Genomic DNA, 20831 nt, shown 5'->3' on the forward strand with positions numbered 1-20831 from the left:
TTCGACTATACTACTCAGCAACAGCTCCTCGTGGTCCTGCAGAGTGGTGCTAGCAGCAGAGAACTGAAAAAGTGACTACTTTCCAGATTTAAGTATATTTTTGCTGTTTCTACCTGTGCGACCTTCTTTTCTTGCTGTAAACGAAGTTTAAACTGCTATTTTATCTGTATTGAGCATTTTTATTACCTGCACTTAAGTTAAAGTTTTGTTTGTTTAATTTTACTGTTGAGGCTGCCCACTCAAGTGCGCTAGCCTGTGCATTTAATATACTGCTGTTTCCCTGCATTTTTCTGTAGTTTTCTTAAAAAAAAAAATATATCCTTGTTTTCCCGCCTTTCCTTGACTAGAATAGTCCAGTATACAGGCTTTGCTGTATTCTGGTCTTTGGGATAGTTCCTGTGTTGCCCATTGCCTTACTTGGATAGAAGGAAGTTTCTTTGCTCACCAGTGGGAGTGGGGAGCCTTGAGCAGCCTATCTGTCCCTGAAGGAGTGACCTCAGCACAAGATCTAGAAGTAATTGGTCGTTTTGGACCATTTGTAGCTCTTTTGAAGTTCCCTATATAAAAATCCGCTTCTGAGCGTTTTTTTTTCGACTATACTACTCAGCAACAGCTCCTCGTGGTCCTGCAGAGTGGTGCTAGCAGCAGAGAACTGAAAAAGTGACTACTTTCCAGATTTAAGTATATTTTTGCTGTTTCTACCTGTGCGACCTTCTTTTCTTGCTGTAAACGAAGTTCAAACTGCTATTTTATCTGTATTGAGCATTTTTATTACCTGCACTTAAGTTAAAGTTTTGTTTGTTTAATTTTACTGTTGAGGCTGCCCACTCAAGCCGGCTAGCCTGTGCATTTAATATACTGCTGTTTCCCTGCATTTTTCTGTAGTTTTCTTACAAAAAAAAAAACAAAAAATCCTTGTTTTCCCGCCTTTCCTTGACTAGAATAGTCCAGTATACAGGCTTTGCTGTATTCTGGTCTTTGGGATAGTTCCTGTGTTGCCCATTGCCTTACTTGGATAGAAGGAAATTTCTTTGCTCACCAGTGGGAGTGGGGAGCCTTGAGCAGCCTATCTGTCCCTGAAGGAGTGACCTCAGCACAAGATCTAGTAGTAATTGGTCGTTTTGGACCATTTCTAGCTCTTTTGAAGTTCCCTGTATAAAAATCCGCCTCTGAGTGTTTTTTTTCGACTATACTACTCAGCAACAGCTCCTCGTGGTCCTGCAGAGTGGTGCTAGCAGCAGAGAACTGAAAAAGCAACTACTTTCCAGATTTAAGTATTTGTTTTGCTGTTTCTCCCTGTGCGACCTTCTTTTCTTGCTGTAAATGAAGTTTAAACTGCTATTTTATTTGTATTGAGCATTTTTATTACCTGCACTTGTTAAAGTTTTGTTTGTTTAATTTTACTGTTGAGGCCGCCCACTCAAGTGCGCTAGCCTGTGCATTTAATATACTGCTGTTTCCCTGCATTTTTCTGTAGTTTTCTTACAAAAAAAATCCTTGTTTTCCCGCCTTTCCTTGACTAGAAAAGTCCAGTATACAGGCTTTGCTGTATTCTGGTCTTTGGGATAGTTACTGTGTTGCCCATTGCCTTACTTGGATAGAAGGAAGTTTCTTTGCTCACCAGTGGGAGTGGGGAGCCTTGAGCAGCCTATCTGTCCCTGAAGGAGTGACCTCAGCACAAGATCTAGTAGTAATTGGTCGTTTTGGACCATTTCTAGCTCTTTTGAAGTTCTCTGTATAAAAATCCACCTCTGAGTGTTTTTTTTTGAATATACTACTCAGCAACAGCTCCTCGTGGACCTGCAGAGTGGTGCTAGCAGCAGAGAACTGAAAAAGTGACTACTTTCCAGATTTAAGTATATTTTTTGCTGTTTCTACCTGTGCAACCTTCTTTTCTTCCTGTAAACGAAGTTTAAACTGCTATTTTATCTGTATTCAGCATTTTTATTACCTGCATTTAAGTTAAAGTTTTGTTTGTTTAATTTTACTGTTGAGGCTGCCCACTCAAGTGCGCTAGCCTGTGCATTTAATATACTGCTGTTTCCCTGCATTTTTCTGTAGTTTTCTTACAAAAAAAAATCCTTGTTTTCCTGCCTTTCCTTGACTAGAATAGTCCAGTATACAGGCTTTGCTGTATTGTGGTCTTTGGGATAGTTCCTGTGTTGCCCATTGCCTTACTTGGATAGAAGGAAGTTTCTTTGCTCACCAGTGGGAGTGGGGAGCCTTGAGCAGCCTATCTGTCCCTGAAGGAGTGACCTCAGCACAAGATCTAGTAGTAATTGGTTGTTTTGGACCATTTCTAGCTCTTTTGAAGTTCCCTGTATAAAAATGCGCCTCTGAGTGTTTTTTTTTCGATTATACTACTCAGCAACAGCTCCTCGTGATCCTGCAGAGTGGTGCTAGCAGCAGAGAACTGAAAAAGTGACTACTTTCCTGATTTAAGTATATTTTTGCTGTTTCTACCTGTGCAAACTTCTTTTCTTGCTGTAAACGAAGTTTAAACTGCTATTTTATCTGTATCGAGCATTTTTTTTACCTGCACTTAAGTTAAAGTTTTGTTTTTTCATTTTACTGTTGAGGCTGCCCACTCAAGTGCACTAGCCTGTGCATTTAATATACTGCTGTTTCCCTGCATTTTTCTGTAGTTTTCTTACAAAAAAAAAATCCTTGTTTTCCCGCCTTTCCTTGACTAGAATAGTCCAGTATACAGGCTTTGCTGTATTCTGATCTTTGGGATAGTTACTGTGTTGCCCATTGCCTTACTTGGATAGAAGGAAGTTTCTTTGCTCACCAGTGGGAGTGGGGAGCCTTGAGCAGCCTATCTGTCCCTGAAGGAGTGACCTCAGCACAAGATCTAGTAGTAATTGGTCGTTTTGGACCATTTCTAGCTCTTTTGAAGTTCTCTGTATAAAAATCCGCCTCTGAGTGTTTTTTTTTTGAATATACTACTCAGCAACAGCTCCTCGTGGTCCTGCAGAGTGGTGCTAGCAGCAGAGAACTGAAAAAGTGACTACTTTCCAGATTTAAGTATATTTTTGCTGTTTCTACCTGTGCAACCTTCTTTTCTTCCTGTAAACAAAGTTTAAACTGCTATTTTATCTGTATTCAGCATTTTTATTACCTGCACTTAAGTTAAAGTTTTGTTTGTTTAATTTTACTGTTGAGGCTGCCCACTCAAGTGCGCTAGCCTGTGCATTTAATATACTGCTGTTTCCCTGCATTTTTCTGTAGTTTTCTTACAAAAAAAACAAAAAAAATCCTTGTTTTCCCACCTTTCCTTGACTAGAATAGTCCAGTATACAGGCTTTGCTGTATTCTGGTCTTTGGGATAGTTCCTGTGTTGCCCATTGCCTTACTTGGATAGAAGGAAGTTTCTTTGCTCACCAGTGGGAGTGGGGAGCCTTGAGCAGCCTATCTGTCCCTGAAGGAGTGACCTCAGCACAAGATCTAGTAGTAATTGGTCGTTTTGGACCATTTCTAGCTCTTTTGAAGTTCCCTGTATAAAAATCCGCCTCTGAGTGCTTTTTTCAACTATACTACTCAGCAACAGCTCCTCGTGGTCCTGCAGAGTGGTGCTAGCAGCAGAGAACTGAAAAAGTGACTACTTTCCAGATTTAAGTATATTTTTGCTGTTTCTACCTGTGCAACCTTCTTTTCTTGCTGTAAACAAAGTTTAAACTGCTATTTTATCTGTATTGAGCATTTTTATTACCTGCACTTAAGTTAAAGTTTTGTTTGTTTAATTTTACTGTTGAGGCTGCCCACTCAAGTGCGCTAGCCTGTGCATTTAATATACTGCTGTTTCCCTGCATTTTTCTGTAGTTTTCTTACAAAAAAACAAAAAAATATCCTTGTTTTCCCGCCTTTCCTTGACTAGAATAGTCCAGTATACAGGCTTTGCTGTATTCTGGTCTTTGGGATAGTTCCTGTGTTGCCCATTGCCTTACTTGGATAGAAGGAAGTTTCTTTGCTCACCAGTGGGAGTGGGGAGCCTTGAGCAGCCTATCTGTCCCTGAAGGAGTGACCTCAGCACAAGATCTAGTAGTAATTGGTAGTTTTGGACCATTTGTAGCTCTTTTGAAGTTCCCTGTATAAAAATCCACGTTTGCGCGGCTTTGCGTGATAGTGCACATAGCGTGGCGCCAGTTAAACAAAATTAAACTATTTCTGGCTCCGCCAAGTCTGCTCTTCAGTTTTTCCCTTAAAACTGCTCTACCTTTAATAAAATCAGTCTATTCTCTATCTAAAAAGCCCAGCACTTGATCCTAAAGCATTTTTACACAGATAAAGCACTCTTGAACAAAAGAAAGCACTACATCCACCTACAATCCCATTGAGTACCCATTTCCCTTTAGGTCTTTTCTGACTCAGTACTCAGCAATCCCTTACACTATTCTAGCATGTCGAGAGGTCAATTACTGGCATCCTCTCCAGTTCAGCTGGTAAATCTGGGAATCTTGAGGCAATGTTACAACTGCCTCATGTACACAGACAACCCTCTCCTCCTCCCAACAAATACAAATATATGTGAGAGATGCAACTATATAGCCAAAGTGGAGGCTGAGCTCTCTCGACTCAGTACTGGCAAGACCATTCAGGAGGAGAAGGTAACCACACACCCCACAAACCCAGTCTCACATAGACCAAACACAACTGCAAACCAAACACATAAACCCACAAAGACATACTCGGAGGCTCTAATTAAAAATCTACCAAAACAACAGAGGCCTCCAAAGCAGACATCCAATAAACCACTACCTCAAAACATCACACATGCAACACATATTTCTCAAAGTCAGTGTGCCAAACATTCGCAGCCCTTAAGGCCAAACAACATGCCTGATACACTTGTAATAGGTGACTCTATAGTCAGACACACTGACGTCCTGCTCACCAGACTGAACAAGGAAAAGGTTACAGTAAGCTGCCTGATGGGTGCTAGAATCCGCCACATAACACAAGCACTCAGGTCACTCCAAAGCAAGTACAAATATGACTCAGGCATTGTCCATGCCGGCGTGAATGACCTGAGACGTACCTCCCTGGACTACATGAAAAGAGACATAGAGGAGCTCTCTGATTATGTAGCCCAAGCTGGTATGACCCTGACCCTGAGCAGCATCTTACCCTCACCAAGAATGATGCCACAGTACAAAGACAAAATGATCAGCTTTAATAATTGGCTCAATTACTGGTGTCATTCTAGGGGGATCCAATGTCTGTCTGCTTGGGATGACATGCTTGACAAGCCATGCTGCTTCGCAAGGGATGGCTTGCACCTGTCACCCCTAGGCTTCCGGATATTGGCAAAGGCTCTTGCCACCCCCATAGTGCCTTTTTTAGGCAAGGCTCAAAAGACAAACCCACCTCCCTAGAAAACACAAGTGGGAAAAAACTAAGGGTAATGCTCCTCAACGCCAGAAGTCTAAACCTCAAGATGCAGGCTCTCGAAGCCCTCCTCAGTATGGAGGGCATCGATGTCTGTGCAGTGACTGAAACCTGGTTCAAGGCTCCTGAGAGCACCCCAGCACTACCAGGTTATACCTTATATCATGCTTTTCGGCCCCAAAACTTGGACCGAACCAGAAAGGGAGGGGGAATGTCCATATTCATCAAAGACACCCACACCTCCAGGATAGTGGCAATGCACAAAGCATTGGAGACCATCCATGTGCAACTAACCGTAGGCAAAACTGCCCTACAGTTTGTAGCATGCTACAGACCACCCTTTCAAACTCAGGAACCCCACTCAGCCTTCCTGAAGACACTGGAGAGTATGAATGTCTCTCCAAATACCATCATATTGGGAGACTTCAACTACCCAAACATAGACTGGGAGCATTACTCAAGCCCCAACACCCTAGCCCAAACGTTCCTAGAATTCATAAACTCAAATGCGATGGAACAACTAGTCACCACTCCCACAAGAGGAGAAAATATACTAGATCTGATCATCACAAACATGGGGACACAATGCTCCACACTGGAAGTATACCCCTCACTGGTGAGATCAGACCATAAACTAATCTCACTGGAAATCCACATCCGCCCCACCCCAGCACAAAAGACCACAGTGAGGAACTTCTCAAAAGCTGACTTCACACTTCTTAAGACTGAAGTGGTATCCTTCAAGGCCCCTGGGCCAGTGGAAACCACAGCCCACACCGCTGAATCCTTTATAAACGCCTTCTACGGACACCTTCAAGAATGCATGGATCATGCAATCCCAAATAAAACCAAGACCCTTTCCCCCAAAGGCAGGCATCCTGTCTGGTGGACCCCAGCCATAAACAAACTTTACAACAGGAGGAGGAAGCTACTACAGGACAGAGCAAAATCCCAAAAAGGGAAGGCATCTCTGATCAGTACTAGCAAAAACTACGATCACTCATAAAATCATCCAAGGCCAACTTTGAGAGAAAAATTATAAAAGTCACTAAAGATAATCACAAGGCCTTCTTTAGTTATGTTAGAAACCTGGGTGGAAACTCCCAGATATGCTCAGAGTTAGTTCAAAATGACAAAAAATACACTAAACCCACAGATATTGCCAACATACTGGCAGACAGGTTCAGTGCAAATTTCTCCCCTCCCTCCCCCCCAAAAGGAGAAATATCTATCCCAGCTGAATGTAGCCTCCCTGACATCTCAGATGTCCAGGTGAGAGCTGCCCTCTCCAAAGCTAAAAACACAGCATCAATGGGACCAGACGGTGTCCTGGGTTGCGTGCTACATGAACTCCAAGAGGAACTAAACTCGCACATAAGGCTGCTGTTTAATCTTAGCCTTACTACAGGATACGTACCCAAAGAATGGCATACAGCAACAGTGCAACACTTTAGGAACCGGAAAAACACTGCAGCTCGTACACGGAGTGTATAAAAAAAGTTGTTTAATCCACAATAGTGATAGTTAAGCGCTTTCGACTGGACAATTCAGCCTTCTTCAGAACTAATGCAAACAGACTTCATAGCAGGTTTATATATTCAAATTGACATCAATTAATATAAAAAACCGCCAAAACTTTAAAAGGTATATGCCTCAATTTCCTATGACATAGTCGGTTGTACCATCCATTGTACATTCATTTAAAAACTCATTAATAAAAACTCAATGATAAAAACACATTCATAAATATTCCAAATGCTAATTTAACAATGACTCTAATATAATAAAAATGCTTAACATAATAAACTACAATATAATAACAATTAATTACTCAAAAAGATATCAGCATGTCTACACTATATTGATTTTAAACCTGTTTGAATGGCTAGACTGTTTTGCATATAAACATTATGATAATGCCAAAAAAGGTTTGATACTTATAAATTCGTTCAAACCAGGGGACCTAGTGGCATCCAAAACTATCTGCCATTTACTTTCCAATGCGGCTAAGCGCATCTTCCAATTACCACCATATACTGGACTCTTTAGTTGGTCTATTATTGAAAAACAAAATTTATGTTCAGCCCCCTGTTCTTGTATGTGTCTATATAAAGCGTTTTTAGTATCCATTTTCCTTATACGATAGTAATGTTCATATATACGCTTTTTTAGGGGGCGTTCAGTTTTGCCTATGTAATAGGCAGGACAAACCACACATAACGCTAAGTAGACCACTTGGCTTGTGTTGCAATTTCCAGATCTCGATTTAATGTAGGTGGAATTTGTGTCCTTTAATTTAATGTGTCTGTCTTCATTTATATGACAGCATTGCTTACACCTTCCGCATTTTCTTGTTCCCTTAAACATACCTGATTTGTCTGAAGATCTATTGTCATTTTCCAGTAATCTTTTAAGGTTTGTCCCCGTCTTATAAATAAATTTTGGTTCACAACCCACAATCTGGTCTAGCTTAGTAGCCATAATTAAATCCCAATGATGACGTAAAATTTCCTGAATATAATGGGTATGAGGTGTATAAGTTAGAATACATGCTCTATTAAAATTTTGGGATTCATTATTAGCAACATCCACTTTATCCTCATATTTACCTAACAACGGGGGGTAATTCTTCCCCCATTCCTTATAAACATACTGAATTACGTCTGTTAACATCTGATGTGGGTACCCTCGAGTAAGAAATAGATTTTTAAGAACATCAAGTTCATTTAACATTACAGTGGCTGTAGAAGACATTCTAGCCACACCACTGGCCTTTGACTATATTTTTAAACACATACTTTGGATGGTTGCTAGTAAAGAATAAATAATCATTTGAAAATGTAGGTTTTCGAAAAATCCTTGACGTAAAGCCATTGTTGTCAAGTCCTATCATCACATCTAAGAAGGGAATGTTAGTACTGCTCGTACTGTGAGTGAATTTAAGAAAATGAGAGGAGTTGTTAATATATTGCATAAATTCATGCAATTTCTCGTGAGTGCTATGCCAGAGAATGAAAATATCATCCAGAAATCTGGCATAAAATGTCATGTGATTGTAAAACTCACTTTTAAATACAACTTCCTCCTCCCAATCCAACATTACAAGGTTTGCAAAAATGGGAGCACAAGAGGCTCCCATAGCAACACCCTTGAGTTGTCTAAAGTATTCATCTTGGAAAGCAATATAATTATGCTCCAACACTAGACCCATCATATCACATAAAAGGGACACTCTATCCCAGCATAAATTAGAATGTTTTCTCAAGCTATTAGAAAAATGTTCTATACCCGCATCTTTGGGTATACTTGGGAAAAGGTCGATTACATCAATGGTTAAGAGAATAAGATTGCTTTTCCATTTGTCATTGGTTAATTTCCCTAAAAAACTCCAGGAATCCTTCATTATGTGGGGAATATTTTGGTAAATATGTTTGAGTTGACAATCAATCCATTTCCCAATATTGAAAGTTTTAGACTTTGAACCAGAAATAATAGGTCTCAAGGGGGGATGATCTAAACTTTTATGTATCTTTGGAATCCCCACGATTTTGGCCAAAATGGGATGGTCATTCTTCAAGAACATGTATGTTTCATTCGTAATCCGACTATCAATTAAATATTCTTCAATAGTCATATCAATGCGTCTGTGTCCTATATTAATCTGATTGATGGTAACAGGTTCATATGTATCTGATTGATTTAAAATATCAGATATACAAGATTTGTAAAGATCCGTCTGAAAGATAACAATCCCTCCACCTTTGTCCGGCTTCATAATACGTAACTCCCTGTTGCAAATCACTTGACTTAAACATTTTCTCTCTGAAGGTGTTAAATTCAATGGGATGGTATTATATTGTTTGTGCTTAGTCCTTAAATCCTTGTGTAATTTATAGATATCCTTGCACACTAATTGTTCATAATTCGTAATACAGGGATGAGAACTAGGTATAAATGTGCTTTTCCTGCACAGGGATGGGATGTCTGATCTAACTTGTTTATCACCATTGTTGTCAAATAAAATAGCCAGATTTAGTTTTCGACAAAATAATTTCACTTGTTTAATGTTGTCAAAAACATTGCTACGAACTGTAGGGATAAATTTCATTCCCTTACTCATAACTTGATACAGCAACAGTGGTTCCACTCCACAAAGGAGGTGCCTCTGTGGACCCTGGAAATTACCGCCCCATAAGCTTGACGAGCCTGGTCTGCAAAGCTATAGAGAGGATCATTATGGAACTCATAAACAAAGACATTGGGGACCTACAGACACTTGATCCTACCCAATTCAGCTTTGTTAAGAGCAGATCCTGCCTCTTGAACCTGGTCGACTTTTTTGAAACAGTAACTAAGGCCATTGATGAGGGTAAGGCAGTTCACACAGCCTACCTTGACCTTGAAAAAGCCTTCGACACAATACCCCACTCGGGCATCATAGACAAGCTCACCAGCTTAAATGTAAACCCACATGTCATAAGATGGGTTGCAAACTGGCTAAAGGACAGAACCCACAAGGTCAGAATTGCTGGAGCCATGTCAGACTCTAAGCCAGTCACAAGTGGTGTCCCACAGGGCTCGGTCCTGGGACCCCTCTTGTTCGGCATTTATTTCTCAGAAGTACAAGCAAACATAGGAGGATTGTGGCTGACAAAGTTCGCAGATGACTGCAAGCTGGGTGCCATAATCGATACTCCAGCGGACACTAGCATCCTTCAGAAAGGCCTCACAGAAATGGATAACTGGTGCCAGAGCCATGGCCTTAAACTGAACGCCAAAAAATGTATAGTTATACCCTTTGGGAAAAACAAACTACCCACAAATTACCACATAGGTGGTAATCCATTAATTACGGAAGAAGTAATCAGGGACCTAGGGACCCAAGTTGACAGTGACCTCTCATTTGACACCCACATTACCAAGGTGGTTAGGAAGACCTTCTATATTGCCCACCGCATCATGAAAGGATTCACATCTAGATCAAGAGAGGTCATTGTGCCCCTGTACTCTTCCCTTATCAGGCCAATGATTGAGTACAATGCCCCATTTGGTATGTACCTTACCTGGCACCTGCAGCAGTTAGAAAGACCCCAGAAGTACCTCACCGAGAGGATCAAGGGTCTCAAACATATGTCATATGCTGCCAGATTGAAGAAACTCCAGCTCTATTCAGTCGCATACCGCCTACTCAGGGCAGATCTATGCCTGATGTACAAGGCCATGTCCAATCCGGAATTAATGGACATGCTCCACCTAAAAAAAATCCAAATCCACCGGAGCCACGAGAGCGAGAGACTTGAACCTCAACACAGAAATAAATAGGACATGCTGGAGGGACAGATTCATAACCCAGAGGCTCCCTACACTCTGGAACAGAATCCCAGTCCATGTTAGGCAGAGCCCCTCACTGACTCTCTTCAAGAGAAATCTTGATGAATGGATGGGAGATCGTAGGTTTACCCCAGGGGTCATCTCTGTGTCACTTCTAGACAGAGGCACAGTAAACTAAACCCTAAATGGGCACAGTATTATCATTCCAGGGGGTGGCAGAAGCCACACACACTCTGGCTAGGCTTATAAATGTCCTAGGGCAGATAGCCTAGTATGAACCTATGAACCTATGAACCTACCCTGCTCCCATTTCCCACACACCCCCGCTACTCGCAGATTTATCCTTACTCCATATCAGCTGACCCACTGTACCACATCCACTGTCCAATCCAATCACACACAATATAAATCCGTACCCTAACATACACTCTAGACCACACCACAACATCATTAAATAATTACTCCCTCTTCCTCTACCTGCTTTTATCTCAATCCCCTCCTACTAGTCCTGTAACATACTCTACCTCTTGTTGTGTTCAACCCATGCTCTCTTCAAGAACACTAACCTTCTTCCTGGAACTACAATGACTGCCATTATGTCTCATACCCCCACTCCCAACATCGCAATACTCCCTTACTACTAGTTTCCTTGCTCATATGTCCCTCCATAGCCTCTATCAGTACCTCTTATTACTTAACACTCACACATTACAATGATATTAAGTCCCTCACCCTCCCCTTACCACTACCTACCCCTCCAGACATATATTCACACCCCCAGCCATCTATAGTCAATCCTTCATCCAATTCACCTCACTTATTTATTATGTCTCACCATCTAAAAAACAACCAAGTCTCAGATTCCACTCCGTAATAATGCAATACATTAAAAATATTACCACCATAGCAGCCCAGTTACTACTAGGAGGTGATATTCACCCTAAACCCTGGCCCAGTAACAATCTCAAATAACACATGCAATTCCCACGTTCCATTTAAACATAGACTCACTGACTTATTTAACACTTATCTTGAATATTCACAGTATTATGAAGAAAATAGAAGAACTGCATTCCACTATCTCTTTATATAACTAACATAATGCTCATTACAGAGACATGGCTTAAACCACATATCAAGGATAACTCCATAACCACACCTGGATATAACATTCTAAGGGTTGACAGAGTATACAAAAGAGGTGGTGGCATTGCCCTGTTTCACAAAAATGGCTTTAATCTCAATCTTCTGCAAAAAGAATCCCCAGACTTCAAAAATGCAGAAACTATATTTGCAAAGCTCCTCTTAAACCAACACAATCATCTAAACTTACTCGGGATTTATATACCCCCAGGCGACAACCTGACCACCCTAGAATCAATACTTCACTATGCTTCCCATTCCTTTCCCCAAGAAACTATACTGCTAGGCGATGTCAACATTGACTGGAACTCTATCCACTCTCCAACACCCACCTACAATATTAACCTGTATAACTTCACCCAACTCATACATTCACCCACACGTATTGATAAGTCCACAAAAAGGGAATCCATATTAGACTGGATCCTCACAAACCAGCCCAATACTGCCCATCAGTGCGGTACACTGCTCAACTCTTTCCGTGACCACAACCCCACTTTTATCCTTAGACACAAACTTAAACCTAATAACTCCCCTTCCCTGCTACAAACCCCTTCCCACAAAAAGTTCCCCACAGATCACTTCTCTGAAGCCTTAAAATCTTGTAACTGGTCTCCCATCAAAATCCTCCCACTAGACAAGGCCGTTGAATACTTTAACTTCACACTTCTAAACATCCTTAACAATCTAGCCCCAACTGGAACCATTAGGATACAAAGTAACTTTGCCCCCTGGCTATAGAAAACCACAAAGGCCTTACTTAAAGACAGGGACAAAGCTTGTAAAACCTGGCGTCAATACAAAACACCCACAAATAAGCAAGCCTTTCTTGAACTTCAAAATAAGGCAAAAAACAAATTAAGACTGACAAACAAAATCACTACATTTACCTACAAAGGAAACATAGTACCAACCCACAGAAATTCTGGGCAGCAGTCAATAACATACTCCAGCCAGGAAAAGCCACTACACCCCCACCCAATAGAGTAGGTACAAACTCAGACATAGCCTCCAGTTTCAAAAACTATTTTGCCTCCTCTATACTTAAACTCATAAATGATACTAGTCCCACCAAACCCCCACAATCCCCTAAGGCAAAAACACTACCCTCCTTCTCACTCATGCCAGTACCAACATCAACTATCCAAAAATTCTTAGCTAAACTCAAACCAACCACACTCGCTGCCGACAATCTTCCCGCCGAATACCTCCAACTTGCATCTAGGGCCATAGCTTACCCCATTTCATTACTAATTAATAGATCCATTACTGAAAACACCATTCCATCCTTGTGGAAAACCTCATTCATCATTTCCCTCCACAAAGATGGCCCCACTACTGACCTTTCTAACTACCGACACATTGTGATCCTGTCACCCCATCAAAGATTCTAGAAAGGTGCATTCATCATCAACTCCTCATCCACCTTGTCTTCAACAACCTGCTATACAAAACTCAACATAGCTTTTGCCCATCCCATAGCACCACCACTGCCCTAATTAACTTTACCAACACTATAAACTCATACAGGAACCAAGGCAAGCTAGTTTCTGCAACCTTTCTAGATTTATCCAAAGCATTTGATACAGTTTCTCATAATAAACTCTTAACCTGCCTCTCTGAATTCAACATCGACAGCCCCACCCTGCTCTGGTTCAAAAGTTACCTAGACAACTGCCATCATTCTGTAAATTGGCTCAACCCACTATCGTCCCCACTCCCTGTCACACTAGGCATACCACAAGGTTTGATTCTCTGCCCCCTTCTTTTTAACATCTTTACAAACCAACTTCACTTGGCAACCACAAAAGTTGAAATAGTCCAATACGCTGATGATGCAACCCTGATCTGCTCTGCATTCGATATCCACCTTGTCCAACAAAAAGTACGGATATAGAGAACTGGCTAAATAAATCACAATTGATATTAAACCCTAAGAAAACACAACTTATGCTGTTCCACCCAACAAAAACTAATGACTTCACCTTCCCCATATTCTCAGACAACAAGACCCACATCACCCCAGTCTCAGAGGCTTAATTACTTGGACTTACAAGTGACCAGCAACTAAGATACAACAAACATATATCCATAACTATCTCCAAAGTCCACAAAAAGCTAGGGTCCCTCTATCGCTGCAAAAGGTACCTAACCTCTGAGTCTAGAATTGCCATAGCCAGAACCCATGTCTTATCAACATTACTTTATGCATCCCCAGTTCTAACAAACCTAAATAAACATGACCTGAACAAACTTTCCACTTGCTACAACAAAATTGCCAGGTTCGCAACCAATGCCAAATCATGGTCCCACTACTGCCAATCCTTACATTCATTACATTGGCTTGAATTTTCCAGTTTATTACGATACCACCAACTCAGACTAGTACACCAAATACTATACTATCTTGAGAAAAACCCTACCCTGACTAGCCTTCCAAACTTCTACAATTCTAATAGACAATTGCAATCCAGTAATAAAGCTCTGACTGAAAACATTCCATGTAAAAACAGCAATGGGGAATCTCTCTTCCCTCGTGAAGTTGCTAAAACATGGAACACCCTACCTCCTGACCTCAGATTACAAAACTGTACTCACACTTTCAAAAACCTCCTTAAATCATACCTTTACACCAACTATTTATGTAACTGCAGTGGACCTCCCTGAAGCCTCACCCTATTGAAGGAGTTTATTCCCTTATGCTTCTGGTGTACACTAATACTGTGCACTGCCAATGCTCACTGTACATATTGTACATATTTTTTTTTACTAGGTAAATGGCTTGCACATACATTGTTCCTATGCTCATTCCATGAAACTGCTATGCTCAGATATTTCTATTTCTGACTTTGTACTTTTAACTGTTTAAACTTTTCTATAGCATGTTTCCTAACTGTTATTATCATTTACACTTTGTAACCTATAACTGTTATCATTAATTACTCTTTATTTTGTAACTGTATGGAGCCTTTCTGCACAGGACTCTGCTGAAAATGGACACTAGCTGTCCAGTCAGATTATCCTGGTTAACAAATGTTAAATAAAAATAATAAATAAATAAAGGATACGATAATGTATTTTTTGGAGTTTAGTTTCAATTCATGATTCTGGCACCACTTATTGTTTCGGACAAACCTTCCTGCATGATGGTCAAGTCATTTGGGGATTCAATAACTGCTCCTAGCTTGCAGTCATCTCAAACTTAGTCAGCGAAAGCCCTTTGGTATTTCCTTTTACTTTTGAGATGTATATGGAACACAAACAGAAAAAGTCTCAGCACTGAACCCTAGGGGACTCCATTGGTGACCGGTCTTTTCCCCTGTTTTGATCTCCTGCATCCTGTGAGCAAGTTGGCAATCCAGCTAGTGATGTAAGTGTTTGCTCCTACATTATTCATCTTTTGCACTACACCTGAGTAGGGGATTGTGTCAAAAGGCTTGACCAGGTCAAGGTAATTTGGTGTGAACTGTTTTACCTTCATCCATTCTTTGGTAACAAGAGTAAAGCTTAAAATTTGCCCATGATTTAAAGCCTTTCACACTTTCTCCCGATTCTTGCCCTAAGAGGTTGAGAGATCAGAGCATATGTTTGACTGTCCCTAATTTTGTGTCATATTTTTGGTCTGTTCCTCATATGTGTGATTTTCTGGCAAATTTATGAGGATTGCAAAATGTAAATAATGATAGACACGAGTTCCAAACCTCTGGACTTCACATCCTTCAGAAAATGCAGGCTAATGCAAAATCTATTATTCTAGCAACAAAGCTAAAACAATGTTATATTTAAGATCTGTCACTGATTTTGGACCTTTGATCTTTATTCTAGGCCATTAAGTTTTTAGCTTTATCCCTTAAGCTATGAGGTTCTGAAGTTTAAATAAGAACTGTGAGCAAACGCTGTTTACCACTTTCAAGCTCGACCTGTTGCATTTTTTTTTATTTGTTCAATTAAATAAAAAGAAGTGCAACAAAAACTGGGCAACTTGAAAAATAATAATAATAAATACCCTAACTGAAGGCTTGAAGTCAGGCAAGAAGCTTTATTAACTTTTTTATAAGCAGAAGAAAAATCACATATTATTTTTTATTGTTCTTTTAAATAAATTGTTTTTGGCTTCAATAAAAATCTTACAAAACTGGGGACAACTTGCATTAAGGAAAAAAATGAGTTAAGGCAAGGAAGAAACTGTATTAACTTTTGAAAACACAATAACAGAAATGTTATTCTAGTTTCTTGCCTGCATTAAGTCTTATTTTATCATCATCATCCTTTTTACTGTTGTTACTTCACAAATGACTGCCCAGAATGTGCTTGGGTGGGCTGCTGCCACTTCAGTTGAGGTCCACAATCCACAGAACTGCACTGACATGTTCAACAATATGACTGTTATTAATTATTAAATAACAGTGAAAACCACAAACCATCAGAAGTTGGAATGAAACAATGAAATGTCAGTTGTAAAAAAAAAAAAGCCCTTTCTTTCCTGTATTGTCAAAAACAACAGAACAAAAGTGCTTATTTTTTTATAACTAACACTTTGTTGTGTCAGTCCAACTTCTGATCATTTATAGTAAATAACAGTGGAAAATACCAGAGCTGGGTCATGGTTAAATGGGGCCCTAGGCAGGGTGATAGATTGGGCAATCCTAGAGCAGCCCCTCCTGCAGCAACTCCCTACCGCTCCAGGAGCAGCACTCTCCTCAGCCACTCCAGTGTTCCATTACTTGGCTATTTCTCCTCAGTTACCATAAACAGTCCCCCAGATTTATGAAGCCCTTTATTGCATGCAGGATTAGTCTAAGAGCTATTTTCGGCAATATGGCTGACGTGCGATCCAGGAACAAGGTCCTGGGACGTGCAAGTGAGCTCTTAGACTAATCCTACACGGACTGAGCTCCTGTATGCAAATTACCCTCATTTGCAGCTGAAAACCATGCAAATGAGGGTAATTTGCAATCCAGAAAGCCGGCAGCTGTCCGTGCAGGACGAGTGCAGTCTGCAGAAATGTACTCGGTTAGTAACCGAGTACATTTCTGCAAACTACAAAACGGAGCTATGACAGTTCCAAATAAAGGCTGCATATTATTGAGGAAGCATGCCAATGGCCAAGTAGAAGGCCATTGGCATTGCAAACTGTTTAAAAAAAAAACAACTTTTATTTTTTTTTCGCCGATCTCGCCTGTTTAAGCATAGGGCAGAGACGCACAAACGGGATCGGGGGGGGAAATAATAAAATAAACCTAAAATAAGCATTCTAACGAAAAGCAGTATTCTGCCATGCAAGTCAATAGCAGGCAGAAGACAACCTGGCCAGTGAGTAATGTTTGCTAAGGGGGAAGGCTCAGTGTGGGACATGTAACTATGCATTAGCAGGAAATCCTATGCAAATGAGGGGAGGGATAGTGAATCCCAGTTTTCCCCAGGGTGTGAAGCAGGTCCCAAGAGTGAAGAGTATAAATAGCTGGGTGCAAGACTAGGATATAGGAAAACTACTCATGTACCAACTCCTTTGCTCAACGCTTTCTGGAATTCATAAACTCCAATGCCCTGGATCAACTTATCCACATTACCAACATGAGTGACTGGTGTTCCACACCTGAAGTGAATGCCTCATTGGTCCGATCCAACCATAAGCTAATTACCCTAGATATCCACATCCTGCCCCCACCCCCCATTAAGGAAACCATGGTAAAAAATTTCTCCAAAGCCAACTTCATGCTTCTTAAGACAGAAGTGGTAAACTTCATGACACCCATGCAGATGGACAATACAGTTACTACTACTGAATCCTACATAATTGCACTTTATAAGCACCTTTCTAGTCTTATCCAAAGCATTTGATATGGTTTCCCACAATAAACTCTTAACCTGCCTCTCTGAATTCAACATCGACAGCCCCACCCTGCCTTGGTTCAAAAGTTACTTAGACAACTGCCATCAGTCTGTAAATTGGCTCAACCCTCTATCGTCCCCACACCCTGTCACAACAGGCATACCGCAAGGTTTGATTCTCTGCATGAGTGCATGGATCGTGCTATCCCAAACAGAACCAAGACACTATCCTCCAAAAAAAGGAAGCCAATCTGGTAGTCCCCTGCCATAAACAAACTGTACAACAGAAGGAAGAAACTGTTGCAAAAGAGAGTAAAATTCCATGAGTGGAGGAGCTCCCTGGTCTGCCTCAGTAAGAAGCTGTGATCCCTGATAAAATCCTCTAAAGCTAGTTATGAAAACAAAATCACCACTGATTCTAAAGACAACCACAAAGCATTCTATAGCTATGTCAAGAATCTCAATGGCAACACTCAGATCTGCTTTACAGCACAATGGCACTAAATATACAGACCCAACTGATATTGCCAACATCCTGGCAGATAGGTTCAGTGCTAACTTTACCCCCCTCTCACCCCTAAAGAGCTCATCTCTATACCGGAAGAATGCAATGTTCCTGTAATCACGGCTGCACAGGTAAAAACCACACTTTCCAAAGCCAAGAACACAGCATCCATGGGACCAGACAACATCTCAGGCTGCGTTCTACATGAACTACAGAATGAACTGGCACCCCACCTAAGTACCATGTTCAGTCATAGCCTCACCTCCGGCTTTGTGCCTGCAGAATGGTGCACAGTGATGTTTATCCCACTCCACAAGGGGGGAGCCACCATGGACCCCATTAGACTGACGAGCCTGGTCTGCAAGGCCATGGAACGTATCATCATGGAACGTATAAACAAAGACATTGGTAATCTCCAAACTCTGGACCCCACCCAGTTCGGGTTTATAAAAGGCAGATCATGTCTCCTAAACCTGATAAGACTTCTTTGAAGCAGTCACCAAAGCCATAGACAAGGGTAAGGTGGTTCACACAGCCTATCTAGATCTTGCCAAGGCTTTTGACACCATCCCCCACTCTGGAATTATAGATAAACTCACTAAACTAGGTATAAATCCCTATGTCACAAGATGGGTTGCCAACTGGCTCACTGACAGAACCCACACTGTGAAAGTAGCAGACTCCAAATCCGACTTCAGACCAGTGACAAGTGAAGTACCACAGGGTTCAGTCTTGGGTCCTCTCCTGTTTGGTATCTATTTCTCTAAAGTACAGGCTAACACTGAAGGTCTTTGACTAATGAACTTCGCAGATGACTGCAAACTAGGAGCCATAATCGAAACTCCTAACGATGTGGACATCCTACAAAAGGGCCTCACTGAGACAGATGCCTGGTGTCAAAGCCATGGCTTCAAGCTCAATGCCAAAAATGCATTGTCATCCCCTTTAGCAAAAACTCTGTACCCATGAACTGCAACATAGGTGGTAGTATACTTAACACCGAAAGTGTGATAAGAGATCTTGGGACACAGGTGGACAGTAGTCTCTCCTTTGATAATCACATTGCCACAGTAGTTAGGAAATCCTATGTGGCACACCTCATCACAAAAGGTTTCTCATCCAGAAAAAAAGAGGTCATTGTTCCCCTCTACTCATCACTCATTAGACCCATTATAGAGTACAACGCCCCTTTTGGTATGTACCTCACAAGACATCTACAACAACTGGAAAGGTCACAGAAATACCTCACAAAGAGGATTACCAGCCTCAAACAGATGCCCTACACAGACCATCTCAAAAAACTTCAGCTTTACTCCGTCACATATCGTCCACTCAGAGGTGATCTCTGCCTAACATACAAAGCTATGTCAAACCCAGAGCTGTTGGACATGCTCCACTTAAAGAAATCCCAATCTCTCCGAGCTACATGCTCTAGGGACCTAAACATTGTCACCACAATAAACAGAACATGCCGGAGGGATAGATTCCTGTCCCAGAGACTTCCCATACTCTGGAATAAACTATCTATCTATATCATACAAAGCTCCTCATTCGCACTCTTCAAGAAAAATCTTGATGATTGGATGGGAAATAGGAAATTCACCCCGGGATCATCTCTGTGGCTCTGCTCGACAGTGGCACAGGAAAATAATTTTCATGGGTGGCAAAAGCCAGGGTACCTTTTTGGCTGGGCTTGTATAGGCCCCAGGGCCGATAGCCTAGTACCTACCTATGAACCTATGAATCTAATTATGGGGGTGTGTGTCAGGCAAGGCATACTGTAAGTGGATTGGGGCCCTATGGCATGGGATTGCTCCTAGCTTAGCACAGCTAAGCTAGGGGTGTGCCTAAACTGGCCTAGCACTCTTTACAAAGCCTAAATGGGTGTGCATGCCATGCACTAGATGTTACAGGAAGAAAAAGAAAGTTAAACCAGGAAATAGCAGCGCTGTGCACATTTGAGCACTCTGTTTGCGCGGCGTGCACCCAGGCTTAAACAGGAAGGCAATGGGAAGGGAAAACAGCAGTAGGAAGGTAATCAAGGAGAACTAGCTTTGCTGACAGGTGAAATGTATCAGAATCAGCCAATTACACAGGCAGCAGACCAGCCCAGCCCAGCACACCACTATAAACTATGCAAACACCTTTCCCCCTTGTTATTTCACAAAAACTTTGCACCAACGGTGTATACGAACAGGGAAATTTTACAAAACGAAAGCAAGAGAAAACATGTTAGGGGCTGCTTTTGCTGTCATAAACCAGCATGTGCAAGAGGCTGAGGGTGGTGAGGATGTGAATGCTGCTGAGCACCCCACAGTGAGGAGAAGGAGAAGAGTGTACAGACCCAGGGTAACCTACCAAGGGCTACATGAGCTGGAGATAGTGGAGCTCTAGAGGGTGGACAGGGACCTCCTACAGCAAATTGTTGAGCTGTGCCGGCCACGCCTCACACACAGAACTAACAGAGGGGAACCCATCCCAGTGGATACCAAGGTATGTGTAGGCCTAAGAATACTAGCTACAGGTACCTTCCAAAGACCAACTGGGGATATGATGGGGATTTCACAGGCATCAGCATCCAGGGTACTCCACCAGTTCCTGGATGCTATGTCAGCACATGTTGGTGAGCACA

At 41.5% G+C, this 20831-nt stretch overlaps 1 protein-coding gene across 1 annotated transcript in view; it reads right to left on the bottom strand.

The window, feature by feature from the left end:
* The window catches only part of LOC122796760 (cytochrome P450 7A1), a 710137-nt gene that overhangs the window by 175445 nt on the left and 513861 nt on the right, over nt 1-20831 (bottom strand). The window lies entirely within an intron of this gene.

Source organism: Protopterus annectens, chromosome 3.part0 (assembly GCF_019279795.1).
Source record: "Protopterus annectens isolate FY-2018-M chromosome 3.part0, PAN1.0, whole genome shotgun sequence".
Taxonomy (NCBI): Eukaryota; Metazoa; Chordata; order Ceratodontiformes; family Protopteridae; genus Protopterus; species Protopterus annectens.